Raw genomic sequence first — 16540 nt, 5'->3', positions numbered from 1 at the left:
TTCTAAGGTAACAAAATTCTTATTTTCAAGTGATTATGCACCAAAGAAAACATATATATGAATATTATACTCAATTTTCACCATGTTCTGCTAAGAGATTCCCAAAAATCTTACACACTGTACCTTAAATTATTATCAAAATTGTTCCCACTTGATTTTCTGTCAGTTGATTAATAAATCCATTAATCATTTCAGCACTACACAGAACTATTATACAAATTATACATCCAAAATAGAACCTCTTAGAAGAAATAGAGGGTATGCACTGATGTCACTCTCCCACCTAGAGACGCCCCCTTAGTTGGGCTGAGTGGTTAAACATCCTGCAACATGGCTACCTTTACGAGGGGAAATTGCGAAACTGGGAGTAAAACAATTAATCATCTATGTAAATTAAAGACAGTTGGACTTGACAGTGATCCTTACAACCAAAAAAACAGCAGTTCATGGACATCAGCATGTGACCAGGCCTCAGGTTTCCTGACATTTATATGCACCTGATTTCAATGCTGGGGAAACAGATGAGGCAAAGAGGGCACACAAAAGCCAACATGACACAAAATGGAAACCGCAAATTTATGTTTCAGAGCCTGGATTTCAGTTGTTTCTGTGAATTGCAGAGATCCATTTGCTTCTCTTTTCTTTCTTTCAGCAGTCTGTAAACAGATCACCCCGATTTTATGTTTGTTAAAACTGAAAAACAGCTTAAGATGTCAATCCTTTAACTAAATTGCCACAAAAATCAATTCAACAGTTCCTTTTGACCACACTCCACGTCGATCTGTTCAAAAGTATTTTCACATCTGTTGCTGCCACACTGAGAGGAAAATACCAATAAATTTTTTTCTTCACTTGACAGGACAACATACTCGTATTGTGTTTACAGTCTTAAGTAGCTTAGCGCTCATTTTCTTCTTAAATCCTTCTTGGCCGGATCAACCTTCATGTCACAGGGCCGCATACGTAACCTCCCTGTCCGGTGTGGTGCGTGTCGTGCCCTCACACATTCAGAACATTCAGCCAGGACTCTTTGATCTCCTGCTATTTTGAACACTCTGTCAAAGCAGAAGATGAAGATCTATGGTGCTCCGTGGGTGATGTCAAAGCAGAGATCGCCATGTGTGCGATGCTTAAAATTTGACTGAAACGCTGCCATGACTGATGAGTGTTTCAGGTAACCACGTCTGCTGCAGGACGACGCGGATGCCCTCCTTAGGCAGAAAAACAGAGTGAGAAGTTATACATATGTTCTCAGGGGAGACACAACAAGCAGGAAAGATGTGTTTGACATTATGGGATGGCTAGACAAGGGGGCGGGGGGGGGTTAAGGAGTCCAGATCCCCACAACGCTACTTTCAACACCCTATCAGCAAGTCTGGTCACATGTCAAAGGTCGATACGGATCTTTAAAGAGTAAACATCTTCAGATCACACTGGTTTCTCCTTCATCACAGAGAAGCTCCTTTACTTGAAGGACAGACATCCATTCATACTAAAAACCAAAAGTGAAGACAAATGTGGATATTAATGGCATACTATGTGGATTTTTATGTATAGACTCATACAAGAAGGTCAATCATCACTTCTGACCCGTTTTCTAGAAATGTATGGTGGTGTCTATATCTGTAGAGACTCTGCCCTTCTTGTTTTCTCATAGTTTGCTGTGTCTGGGACGTTTCAGGAGATCAATCTGCTTGGCAGTGGTTTTTAGCCTCCAGCCAATGTAGTTAGTGTACAGGTTGAGAGGTCAGGCTCTATAAAATTGTAGCCACCAACAGTTATGTTGCTTTCTCCATCTCTGTCCTCTGCTCTCTCTTTGCGAGAGCTGTAGAGAGAAATACACACTCCTGCACACACACAGGCAAAGCAGACAGAGGACACAGGACAGGACAGACTGAGGACTTCTACAGAAGTCCAGAACAGACCAACCAAACACTGGCTTTAGACACAGCCTTTCTCGATTCTTGTTTTGCACAAGTTTTGCGCCACGTTAGCTCCTCCTACACACTTGGACCGGGACAGTGAGCCTAGGTGCCTGCAGTTTAACCACCATTCCTGATAAAAATCAGTCTGATATGACTCAGGCAGAAATCATACTCAGTGACAAACAAATTAAAGTTTTTATTAACATTACAGTTAGTTCTGTTTCTGTATATAACATAGGTCTAGTTGTTTTTAGACATTTTAATGCTCATGTAATGTGTGTTAAGCTGGGGTACACAGTTTACTTTTGGTGTCACTGAGCAAAAATAAATCATAATAACCTTGAAACATAATGGAAAAAGAAGAGAAAACTAGATTTCTGCTCCTCCTCTTGCCTTTGTTTTCAGGCTTTAGAAAGTCTAACCAATGAGAAGAGACTTTGGCCAATCACAGGTCGATAAGATTCAACAATTAAACATCGTTCTCCTGAATTGCTTACTGCACCTTTAAATACCACAGTTACAAACATGGAATCAGCTCCACACATGAAACTCTCTGAGTTACACAGGAGACGGTGATACTGTTGATACTACAGTCTAGAAACTCTCGTGCTAGAAAGTACAGCAGTGAAATAATTGAGTGTGTTGGCAGGCAAACTGTGTGTGCTCCGAGTGGGTGTCAGCATGCTTCCATGTGTCACCGTGTCCATGAGCGTGTGTGTGTGTGTGTGTGTGTGTGTGTGTGTGTGTGTGTGTGTGTGTGTGTGTGTGTGTGTGAGAGAGAGAGGGTTGTGGTATAAAGGGGTGATTTTGCAGCACCTGTCTCTGTCTGTTCAGGCAGAGGCAGTTGGCAGGAGCCGCCCTGATGTTTCCCTGCCGTCATCCCCCCCACACACACTTTTCTAACAACAGGCTCTCATACCACAGTGCATGCACACATCTCATGTGGCGTGTGCTTAACAATCTAGATGAATGTTTTCTGTACAAGTTTTCTGTGTTTTATTTTTTTTAAGAAATAAGCCCAGGTCCAAATGTGATACTTAAGTTAAAAGTTGAAACTGATTACTGACACCCTATTAGAAAATTCTTCCCTGCAGTTACAGAGACAGCGCTCTGCTGCCCACTGCTGGCCAAAAAAACAGCTTACATCAATTTATAAAGAGACAAACTGTAGATAACAACAATAAATGTGTGCAAAAAATGAATCTATAATCAATAATCCTGAGTTGATTATTTAATTGTGGCACTATTGAATGAAATGAACAAATTATCCTCTTTGTTTTGTTATGAAAAGAATATATATTTTCTTTATCTCAGCATCCATTTTCACATGAAATTGAGTGTGTGGCAGTGTCTATATCTGCAGACACCATACCCTCTGCCTTTATTTTTCATTATTTTGCTGTGCTTTGGACACTTTATCAATCCTGATTGTTGCTATCTGACATCCTGGGAATGAGAATCAACAATCTTAGTATCTTTCTGCTGTGTTTATGAACAGCTTGGACAAAACATACTGATTAAACCTTTAAAGGAAAGTACATTTACACATGCACTATATTCCATTTAATGCTACTTTATATATACCTTCTACTTTATTACGTTTCAGAGATAAATATTGTACTTTTTATTACTAGTATTTAGTTGCTAGTTACTTTTCAGATTTAGATTTTACATGCAAAACAGCCAGGGAGCTTATAAAATATGATGCAATGCTTTATTATTAAATTAACTAGTCATGTATAATGTACCTAAAATTAAACCTAAAAAACATTATATCCAATAATACCAAAATTCTTGACTGTTTTTGAAGGAGACTTGCATTTTAGATCGTTTTGTTGAGACTGTTTCACCCATGCAATGAACCCTTCACTACAAGAATAAATCTTAATTTGATGGTATGCTGCAGTGTCTTGAGCTTTCGAGGCCGCTGTACTTGCTAATACTGCAAATGGATCAGCTTCTGGTGCTGCTGTGCGGGTTAATATGCTTGACATCCAAACTAGTCATTCAGAATGAAAGCAAGATTCAGTCTATGACAAATTAAGCGAGTGACAGAATTATCTGTCAAGTCAGTTTACAATTCAAAGAAATTACAAGCATCAGAGCCTTCAATATTTTTCTTTTTGGCAGGAGAGGTTCAACAGGTTTGGTGAGTAGTATAGTATAATATATTTATGCTGATGACAGTGCAAGCAACACAGGAACTTCTGAAATGTTAATTATATAGGAAAGGAGATGAAATGCAAAAGCAGCACATACGCACTGAAGCACAGTGACAACTTTGAGTTACTCAGACCTGGCAGGACACGCTGAAATGAGATCGTGAGTTTCAAAGGCTTGTTCGTGCAGGGTCCCACTGAGGCGATAATAGCGAAGAAGACGTTGTGGTGCTCTTGAAACTGCAGTCAGATCACTACGCAATATTCTTCTTCTGAACACACAGGAGGAGCCCCACTGATCAGGAAATAAGGAACCTAACCTGCTAGCTGTCTGGCTCACCGGGGACACAGTAACACCATTAATGATGAATATTGGAGGGAGGCAGAGGAAACTTGTACTCGTTTTCACACTATATCACCGATGCCAGTGACAGACAAAGTGGTGAACCATCTGGAAAATCTGCTCTTTCTGTCTTTTGCATTTTGTTTTACCTAAACATATTATTATTTTGTACATTTTTAACAGTACTTGATGTGGAAAATATAATGTTTTTGTTTCTCTGTAAGGAAAAATCTCCTCTAACAGCCAAATACCCTCTTTAAGGGTTGATTAGACTTTCAAAAATCACATAAAGAAATCTGTATTGGTCTCATATGAAGTTTAACAAGTCATCTCACTTGTATTTTCTTTCATTTATCTATATAGCCTGTGTTGCTTGTTTACTTGTGGCTGCCTCAGCTTGAATCTCTTGACTTCTTTGTGAACAAGTATTGATTCAACCATATCTTGTGTTGATAAATCATTAGTTTGGAAAGCCCCTTCTACAAGAAAGCTAATGGCTAATGACTGGACTTGTTTATGACTTTGATTTAGGGTTACGGTTATTATCAGGGTTATTTTTGCCTGCTTGCCTCCTTGACAAGAAGTCAGTTCAACTGACAACAAAGTATAACAGCCACTAAGTAAGCAGCCTATTAGACCAAAGCTTGAACACCCTTTGAAGTGCATTGCAAAGCAGTAATATAATTTATGCATGTATAATGTAGAAGTGATACTGTAATCATCAGTGTGAGTCATTGATTGGCTGCCAAAACATTTGTTGAACGTCGCAAGTTTTGCAAATTTGTTGCGAAAATGTCTCATCTATAATAAGTATCACACAAAAAAGTTTCCATATTTGAACCAAGGTTGATAGAAAAGGTTGTTGTAGGCGACTGGACTTGATTGAGTTGTAGAAAACGTTCTGCCTCTCATCCAAGAGGCTTCTTCATTTCGAAATTGGATGAAAAGTGAAACGTCTTCTAGACTCAAGTCCAGACACCTTGAACCAAAGTTATTATAGTAAACTAAATCTAAAGTAAGCACATTTCAGTTAAAAGAAATAAACATTAAAATTAGACTGAAACTGACTAAATGTTGTATATTGTGTACTTATAAAACTAACTAAAAAACATACAGAAAATGTCTTTAATTTTTTGGTAACTTGGTCAAATAAATCAAAACAACAAGAATGAGGAGGCATTAGTACATATGATTGTTATGACCCCTAAAACAGCTTGTACCCAAAAGAGGTCTGGTCAAGTCTTGTCTTTTTATTGACACAAGCAGCTGACCGTGAATCAAAAGGACCTTCATCTAAAAGAGACCTAAAAAGAATCTAACTAACCCAAATCCCCTCCCAAAGAAAAGAGAAAAAAGAAAGGAAAAGAAAAGAAAGAGGGAAGTATAAAAACAAGATGACCGAGGTAGATATAAAAACGGTATGTGCAGTAAACATCATAAAACAGTATAAAAGTCTGTGCAAAAAGATCTTGCCCCTAATATATTATTCCCCCATATAAAAAAAGCAATAACAACAAATCTAAATCTGAAAACTATATTAAAACTAAAGATTTTCAAACAATAAAAATAAGGCTGAAATGAACAAACCCACTTCGAATTAATAATGAATAACCAAAAGAGACTGAATGTGACCTTTTACAAATCTGATATACTGCAGACTTTTTTTCAAACTGTGTTTTTTAATTAGACCGTTAACCCGCTGGCTTCTGATTTTTGTTCAGCCTTCATCCACCCATAGAAAGATTAAGATTGTGATTATTAGTATTTTCTAGTTTTTGCAGCAGATGTTGTGCCTTTTGTCGCCTGCAGAGGGCAGTCTTAGATCATGTAAACCTTCAGCTGGAGAGGAGGGGGGGAGAGAGAGAAAACTTGTGAGGGTTTGTCTAACAAGAGATGTTTGAAGAATGGAAAAATAATGACCCTGAGGATCGCAGAGTAAAATACTGAGCGGCAAAACAACAGACACTGACTCACAATACAACAGTCAGACAGTTAAGTGCAGCCTGCTAATCAAAATTAACGCAATAAGCCTTGCAACACGCGCCGCTGTACACAACACACACAGCACAATACATTACAGCACACTATATTGCAGTCACCTTGTGTTTTTCCATTCAATGCATTCACAAATGTGTAATTTCTTTGTCAGGGCAGAAAAACAACAGCTCGAACAGCACAATGTAACGTATCCAGAGGCAACAGTGGGTGGAGGTGGTGTGAGAGTTACTGCAGCTCTGCCTTCGCCCCAGTCAGCCTCCACCAGGGTGGGTTGCCAATTAGAGCCAACACATATGACACACTTGACTCCCCCGCTTGAACCATGGCTGGAGATAATAGGCCTCTTCCTGCAGCTCAATCGATGACATACTGTCCCAGGGTGGATGTCTGCCCCACTACACACACACACACACACACACACACACTCCTTCTTTCTCTTTCTATCTGTCAGAGTAAAATGTTAGCTTTCTGTTTCTTACTCAGAAATATACAAGCAACACACACACACACGAAATGGCTTCCTTTCTTCCTCTTTTAAAATCATAAACAGTAACTTCCAACCAGAAAAACTGAGCCTATTATTCACAGTGGGATAAGACACTAGTGCAAAAAAAAAAAACCCTTGATGCACAGTCTAGTTATATGTATATGTACAGCTAATCCAGCTAAGTGTGTTCATACATCCAGCTGACCCCAGCGCAGGCGCCTGGACTGTGTGAGGGCACCTGAGTCACGGGGATTACAGACATTACCGTAATGGATATCTGCTGTATACAGTAACAGGCACAGGGCTTGTGTGAAATTGCTCGGGTCTCCACATTGTTGTTTCTGACTAGCATCTTGATTCGATAGTTAGACCTCGGCTGTCAATACAGCTGGGTCAGAGCTGGCTAAGCAAAAGCATAAACACTGCATCAGTACAACCAGCCTATGGCTATAACATCATCCCCTCAGTGCTGCTGAGACTGTGATGCCCTGTTTCTCTGGAAAAAAAATGTGTGAAAGTGCAGGGATGAGGGCTAACTGAATACAAGTGGTGTTTCGAATTTCGGTTACAAAATATGAGTAACTGTACTGCGTTACGGTTACAGTCCCTCCAGGATTTTGAAGGTTTTTTTTAGGGATTGTTGCAAGTTCAAATGCTTAATTTTCAGGGCAGCTTTCATTAAAAAAAATGCGACGCACGTGGCAATGTTTTTAGGATTTTTTAAAAATCAAATTGTGTAAATTGCAAAAAAGTAGCATTTTATGTATAATTGACTAAAAATCAAAGGCAACTTGTTCCAGGGAGAGAAAAAACTGCTCTCTGTTCTAAGTGTCCTATGAAGGTTTACCAAAAAGGCTCAGGATTACAAAAAATCTAATAAAATATCATTCATTTGTAAATAAAGAAGTGCGCCTGTGGTGTGTTCCAGAAACAAAAAAATCTTTTTGGAGCTCAAACTCAGTTAAATCACCAAGCACAAAATTACATATAAAATAGAGAAGTGTACAGAGCATTAATAAATGTCATTAACAATGAAAGTCCCTGTTACAAAATAAAAAAACAAAAAACAAATCAACACAATCTGTTGAAAACTTGTGGTGACTGAACAAAATTGCAAGGTCATGCAGAATTCTCAGGGATTGGTTGAATTTGCGTAAACTATTGTGATTCCAACATCGCAATTTACTGGAGGGACTGATTTTCAGTTTAAATTGGTGATAATCTGAATTACTGTCCTTAAAAACAGATTAGTTGGAGGAATTATTTTATTCGGTTTGGTTCTATTTGCTCTAAAATTCATGTGAGACACACATTTACCAAAAAGAAATGATTAAAAATGTGCGACAATTTGTGTGTGTGTGAAGTACACCTGTCACACACCACATGAGAGGAGATACACAGCCAGGACACAGTCAGGAATGTGCTTTTGTCATGGAAATATAAAGAACATTGCACCTAAACACATGGTCAAGAAAGTTACAACATCACGGTGTTGCTTTCTGAAATCCTATTTAATGCACGACCCATGGTTAAAATGAGTTGTCTCTTCCTGCCCCCTCCTCCACAGACTTGAGAAAACTCAGACAAGCTGCAGGACGACTGCAGGAGCACAAGAAAAGCACAACATGGTAGTTTGACAATAACACGTGATGGTGAATCCTGCACTGTAAGTTGATCAACTGTTTACAACTGTCAAATCTTGGAGCTCAGTGACTCCATGAACATATTGCTCAGTTTAACTATTATAAACTTCTACACTTTCTAAAAGATTGTTAATGATTTCTTATGACTCATAAATTGATTAATTTGAACTTTAATAACATGAAAAGGGAAGTTATGGCTGGAACAGAAATGTCAAACAAGGACACTGCAGCTGTAGTGTTGTTGTCAGAGATGCAAGTGTTTCAACTTTGCGTGTTTCTTTAATCTTTGATGACATGTCATGGTCATTTTAGGATTTATTACAGCAAATATATTAGAAATGTCTCCTTTAATTTATCTTTTTTTCATGCTAGTGTCATCCTGACAGAGGATGTCGTTTACATAGATTGAGCTATCTAAAAGAAAAAAAATGATTTGCCTCGGTCGTTATTTTGGCTGGTAACTAGCTGCCTAATTGGCTGCAAATACTATCCACATATTCAACACAATTCACGTTTCAGTCTTTGAATGTGTGTGTGTGCGTGTGTGTGTGTGTGTGTGTGTGGCATGCATAACAAGCTCTATGGGACCTAGTGAGAACAGTAAAGGGATGTTTCCATGAAATGACCCAGACAAAAACCTCAAGATGATTTTGAAGTATTCCAAACGTAACATTGAAAAGTATAGAAAATGTGTTACTTAATTTGAGTAATCTAATGGAATATATTACAAATTACATGTCAGGACATGCATTCAGTGATCTGTGGTGGAGTGCATTTTAAAAGTAATCCTCCCAAAACTGTGATGTGTGTGTGTTTGTTTTGGGAGGAGAGTTTGGGGGTCGGTGCGCTCTTTGCGTGACTAGGGGGAGAGGATGGAGAGAGGAGAAGCAGTTGAGGGATGCGGAAGAGTGGAGGACGGCATCTGCGCGGGGTTTTTGGATGGGGTGGAGGGGTGTAGAATTGAGGAGATGGGTGTGGGGTGGGAGATGGTTGACAGTTGTGTGCTTGCATGAGCCTAATCTGCCTCCATCAGCTGTCAGAGTTGGGGATGTCAGGGCTACAGAGGCTCCTGGTCCTCCCTCTTTCTCTCTCTCTCTCCCTCCCTCTCTTCACTGGCAATGTCATGTTGTCAGCCCACATATGCTTGTCTGCAGTGGAGGGGGGTTGGGGGTAGTGGGGGTCGGGTGGAGGGGACATAGGCACACGGGCAGCCTCCGTCTTTTTCCTGTCGCTGTCGACACTTGTCTTCTTGCCTGTGCGCCGTTGACGTTGTTCCCTTTTAACCCCTCCAGCTCCCCCTGTCCTCTCCCCTCTCTGGATAACATCAGAGGCATCGGCCGCTTAGTTGAGTCGAGAATTACACTCGCAGGGCTTTTTACTTCTGGCATTATTTTGTCTCTCTGCCTCTTTCTGTTTGCTTAACATCACAATAGATTTTGTAGCCTCTGTAATTTGGGCAGCAGGGTGCTGTGTTGAGTACAGGGACTCAACCCTGAGATCTGACCTCCCAGAGAAATGATAAACTGGTTTCAGGCACTCACACATATGAAAAATATATTTTTTAAAATTAACAGCAACATGTCTTTCCAGTAACATGTCCATGTTAACTTCCTGCATTTGTTTGTGTATTACTGATTTTTTCTTTAAATCGTGTTTTTGTGACTATGTAATTCCTGCCTGGATTACTGTTGGTTCACAGACAATGTTTCTTTGGAACAATACATTTATATGAAGTGCTGTATCCACAAGGAGGTGGTTGTGGTGGATGGAGGGCGTATAAAGTGCAGGATTTTAACACCACAGAACTGCCAGACTCCTCCAGCTAAAGTGTTGGTTAAAGTAAGGCGAGACTGTGATTTTTGGTAGGTTATAGGCAATAAAAGCACGTTGGTTAAGGTTAGGAAAAGACCATCAGTTCAGTTAAATAGTCAAGTTACAGAGCTCAGCATCTGATTTTCGATCTTTAAAAAACACATAAGTTTGTTAATCAACAATTACCTCTGTCCTGAAGATATTTCAAAAATCCTCAAAGGCTCTTCAAACCATCTGGATGAAAAAATATGATAAAAGTTTTGCTTCTCTTCTTCTTAATGTAAACAAAAGCCAGAAATGACATAACTCCTGGTTCAATTTGCACAACATAAACCAAAATTAAAAATGATCAGTTATATCAGTTAATCACTAATGAATTTATCTTTTCAATAATGTATATATCACACAAATGCTGATATTTTTCTTTTTGTCTTTTTTCTGTTCTTTTGTTTGTTGCAGGATAGGAAATACGGCTGCAAACTGGTTACAAATCTTTTGTTTTATCCAGATGGTTAGAAGAGATTATAGAAAAACAATCAAAACAGCAGAGAGTGTTGTTAAATGACCTCTGTTTTTTTTTTTTAAAGATTTATTTATCAGAAAATCAGATGGTTAGCTTTGTGACTTGAATACATTTTTTATTTTTTTGATGGAGGCAAAAAATCTTAAAACCTGGCCAAACACGAAATCAATCTGATGGTGAAACCGTTGTTTAAGAACCTTACTTTTACATGGTAATTATGAATTTTAAACAATCAAGTCTGTAGTGTTTGTTTTGTCACTGCTACTTTTACTGTTTAATTCTATTTAAAGACTGTGTTTATTATTTTGAAAACAGATTAAAAATGTTGTGCTTGTTTATGAGGGTTAATGAAGTTTACAATATAATATAATATGGATTTCTTTGTCAGTTTCCTCTGCTGTACTGTATGCCTCTATGCTCATTCATTTGTACTATGCATGCTAAATATTACTGTTATTTTATGTAACTCTGTATGTAACTATCTGAACAAGGACAACAGAAAAAAACATTTACAGTTTCTCTGTCCATGAATGTGAACTGTCCCTGAAAAAAAATAAGAGAATAAATTAATAAACCAGCATAACTGAGCCACTTATCTTCTTTGTGGAATGAGAAACCGATGGGCTCATATGTCCTGAACATCATGAGGCCCATATGCCAAAGACAGCAGTCAAGCGTTTATATCTAGATGGGTAACAGTGCTCTCACCCCACTGACCTGCCCCTGGCACCTGCCACAGGGGGCTTTGAGACTACCTGTCAATCAAACTCAGACGACCCCCCCCCCGCCCCTAACCCTTTCTTAGGACTCACGATACAAGTCTTGACTAACTCATTACATCCCACCCCCACCCCATCTCTGACTCCCAGTTTCCACACACAGATGATATCTCTATACGTGCCCACCGGAGCGCAGCGCCTCCCTGTCTCAGCATGCACGCTGCATGTTAACCATAAATCCCACATACTGTACAGTAAGTCTGCATGAATGGATTACTGTTCTGTAGCACATCCAGCTACAGGCAGCAGTCGTGGTTCCTCACTGAGCTGAGCTACAACCCCGTCTGAAGATGTCTCATCTGTAGGACATTAATGCAGAGCAGCTTTAACCAGGAGCAGGTCAAGTCTGCCTCACATTAAAGCCTCTGCAGACGGTTCCTGAAAAGAGTGATTTGTGTTAAAGAATTAGAGTGCTGCACTGCCCCTGCTACTTCTGGAAACTTGGGAAATGTCTGGAGACAGGCAGAGTGAGAGGTATTTCCAATTAATGTTAATGTTTAGCCTTAGCAATAATATGTATGATTCATAAAATGTGATCAATGGCATGAAGCTTTCATGAGCAACTCTGGTGCATCTGCATTAAAATTTCACACCCACGCCTGCACAGAAGCACAGAAAATACAAATGTGCTCAATGAAAACTCTCTCTGTCACACACTAACACAAACACACACACCCCTCCTGGCTATGAGCACCCTTGCCCCGAGTGCTCCCTCGCTGCAGTCTCCATGGCAGGCAGGGAGACTGTCTGAGTGCTTTATGTTTGCTGTAACACAGAATCATCACTGTCAGAGCCATTGATTTGTCAACAACATAGTGATACACTGTAGATGGATAATGGCCCATCTTGTGCACAGTTGCTGCATTTTTCTGGACAGCCAAGGAGCATCTGTTGTTCTTTTTTTTCCATTCTTTCTTTCCTCCTCCTCCTCTTAAACCTCCCTCTCCCCACCTACCCACTCACCCACACACACATCCTTGCAGTCTGAAAACAATAAAAGAAAAGCAATGTGTCTTGTTCAGATACTAAATAGCTGTCTGGTTTGTGTCTCCTGAGGTGGTTGCACATCAGTGGCCGGCCCATCTATCAGACCAATGCATGGGCCTCAAACCTCCAGGTATAGAGATGATAAATACCCCACCTCCCGAAAAGGGCACGGAAAAAGATGGATGGATGGATATTGAAAGAGACAGACAGTTACAGATATCAAAATGGAGTGATTGAAGGGAAATAAAGCTAGAGAATGGAAGGAGAAAAATGAGGACAAATGAAACAGACTGAACAACAAGGAAGAAGACGACAGAGTAGAAATGTCCGGTAAGTGCACCAGGAGTCAGTTGCACCTGCTCTTCGTAAATTCAAACTTAGCTGAGTGTTTACTGAGTGAAGATTTATACATCACTAAATTAAAATAGAAACTGCACCAAACAAACTAACTAGTTTCGACACTGAGATCAGTTTTTACAAACTAAATATTTACACTGACTACCAAGGGTAAGTGTTATGTACATAACTACAGGTTCACTTCCAGAACAAAATGACTTCGGGCGCATCTGAAATTATTGGTGGTGCTCTAGTAGCAACCGCATGAAAAAACAGTGCAGATGTTACGGGTCTGAGTTTGATCCCCGATGAAAAGATTATGCTGAAACACAGCTGGAAAAAGTTTAGTAAGCGTTGTTCCTTTTCAGCAACAGTTTTCTTTATGACTCACAGCAGCAGCCACACCCTTAAACTCTGGTCCCCTGAGAAATCACAACTAAATACGACCAGCTACTGACATAAAAGAGCATAACAGGATATAAAATGAACAACCTGAACAATACTACTGTGGTGGTCCCAAATCTGTTTTTGTTCTCCTTTAAAAAAAACCAACAGAAATGAACTTATTTGTATATGAATTATTTAAATCCCTTTGTTTTGTGAGGGTTAAACAGGCTGCTGATACAGTATGCTAGTTAATCAGGCGCCTGTCTTTCAAACTAAATACTTGCTGCAACAATGGATTCATGCATAAAATATAAATAATTTGTTTCAGTTAAACAAAGTCTCCAAACACAGTTGGCATAGAAAATAATGTCTAATGTGGTTAAAGCGGGAAAGTCAGTATTTCTAGCACTTTTATAATAACGTGACGGAAAATCATACTCCATATGTCTGGGTGCAGATTTGTGGTGATGTGTGTTCATGTTGTGACACACTGAATCATCGACACATTTCCTGAGGTAAAGCTTTCTGTTCGCTGAGCTGTCATTATCACATTTAACTGTGACTGGCACAGCTGTTTCACAGCTACGAGACCAGTGATGTGAATGGCTGAGAGAGTATTTAAAGGTTCATTTATACTCAATGTTAGATACACGTATGGATATGGATTCATTTAATCTGTATTTCTGCACATTTTCTGAAAGCTTTTAGATACGGACGAAATGGAGCAGTGCCACAGGTAGTCATGGGGGCAGTGTTGCAGTGTAGCCAACAGTTCGGGCAGGATATGACGAGGAAGTTTAAATGTCACAATGTATTTAGTGGTCACACAGACTCCCATTGCAATGCATGCTTCTGCACCCTTGTAAAACCAGGCCTGTGTAGCCAACTGAACTTAGTGGCAAGGCTAACATCTGCTTGCTAATACTGTTTATGACCTGTTCAGAGTGAGAAGTAAAAATTATGAAATATAGTCAATATATCTACATACTGTTAATGACACAAAATAATAACCTACAATACAAAAATAACCTTAAATTACAAAATGTAACACTACATGACTAAGTTAGCTAAATGACATCCATTAGGTTAGCATAAACAGATATTTCCCTCTCACTATAAACTGCATTAATACATCTGAAACACACAGCTTTGACTGTATGAATAAGACAAAGTCATAACTACATTTACAAAGAACTGACTGCTAAATTTAATATATATTTTGGCTCATTCTAAAATGGTCATATTGCAGTTAAGTTACAGCTTGTGATGCTGCAATGACGTCCTCTTTATTACTTGATTGCTTTTGACTGAACAGTGCTACAGATGTTTCCAAGCAACCGATTTACACACATAAATCGCTTCTCACAAGCCGGCTCGTAGTTACTGAGAAGGACTTAAGACACAAACCTAGTGATGGATTTATGAATAGCTGGTGGAACCCAGTCCAGGCTCCCTGTGCTCATCCCCTATTCCCTCCACTGTTTGATTAAACAGTACTTTCCCCCCATTCCCCCTTATCTGGGCTGTCGCTGCATGAAGGAGCTATCTGCTGTGAGACTGGCAGACTACTGCCTGCTGCCTCTGATAGCATTCCACTTTGGTTAGGTAAATAGGAACTTAACTGAACTGAGACAATTTAAACAGTCTAAATGTAAGGAGATTAAAACTGGCCAAACAGTGGCTGAGCACAGGGATGCATCACTGCTAGTTATGCACTGCTGCAAGAATGGGAAACACACAAGGCGGTTTGTGCATGGCACACACGAATTTCCCAAAGTCAAACAGAAAGACATGAGCATCAGAGACGCTCAGCAAAAGACACACAGAGCAAGAGGACACATAGAAGCAGCCTTTAGTTGTTTTTGATGCCTTGGTGCCCTCTGACCTACAAAATATGTCTGTGCTGGCAAAATCTCCACACACACACAAATGCAAAGACACACACAAACAGATACAAATGGCATGAGGCAGGCAAAGCAGGATGGACCTGGGGACAAATTTCCGCCTGGACGCCCTCATATCCAAGCCAGTCCTGTCCTGCTCTGCCCACAGGCCTTTCCAGACTGGCCAGTCGAGTGAGCGACCTCTCCTGACTCTAACACTGTGTGGCAGGGGGACCTAGAGACAGATGTTCCCTGCCACTGGCATGGTGCAGACGAGGAGATGGTATCCCATGTGCACACAGTTATGTGTCTGTGAAGACGGAAAGACAGAGAGAGAGACAGACAGAGAGAGAAACTGAATGCTTGACTGGCGATGTTGGGAGGAAGAAAGGAGGAGCAGCAGTGGGTGGGTGGTGGTGGCGGCGGCGGTGGTGTTGGTGGGGGGGGGGGTTGTAAAAGGAGAAATAAATCAAGTCAAAGCAATTTGTGGCAATGGCTGCTGCAGTGTCATTAGGAATCCCGTCACGCAGCAGCTCCTCTGAGCAGTCAGCAGACGCAGGTTGACAGCAGGCCAATGAGGAATTTTAATTTTTTCCCCCTGTCTCACAGCTCCCACCTCAGATACATTTTCTAACTACTGGCCCAACATGCCAACAGCAGCATTCAAACTCATCCCCAATGCTACTGGCCCTTTGGTCCAGATTTATGGGCATTTGTTGGCAGAATTTGCCAGAAATGGAGTATACTATGTTTTCATTAGTGTACAATCATATTGAGAATAGTTGTGTTTTAGTTACCTCTGGTCATTTGTGTGTGTCTACAGATGGCATGGGTCCTTTCTGAAGCCAATTTGACATAGTGGCCGAACCTTGAGATGACAACGTCATGTGATGCACTACAGCGCAAAAATAAGGAGAACTTTGGAACGATTTTTTGGAAAATGTTGCATATTTTACAGTGAACTAGACTGAATACCTACAATATTAACTAGTTATTAGCATCACACTTCTCCATATAGACATGCAACTCTGTTTTAAATAGATGTATATAAATGTTCAATCTTTTTCCATTGTCTCACTTTGCTTCAGTCTGCCTCTACTTTAGTATGTGAAATCACGTGCAACATTTCTGACATGGTAAGCTTATGTGAAGTCCCACTTTTCAGATGTGAAATGTAAATATGTTAATATGACTTTATAACACAGATATGTCACTGAGACGTAGTGGAGAAAGCAACTGAAGAAAGCAGGTTTTTACATTTGAGAAAAGGCTGCAGTG

The sequence above is a fragment of the Lutjanus erythropterus genome, chromosome 1 (assembly GCF_056507025.1).
Source record: "Lutjanus erythropterus isolate fLutEry1 chromosome 1, fLutEry1.hap2, whole genome shotgun sequence".
NCBI classification, from domain to species: domain Eukaryota; kingdom Metazoa; phylum Chordata; class Actinopteri; order Lutjaniformes; family Lutjanidae; genus Lutjanus; species Lutjanus erythropterus.
The sequence above is the reverse complement of the archived record's forward strand: the minus strand, read 5'-3'. Positions refer to the sequence as shown.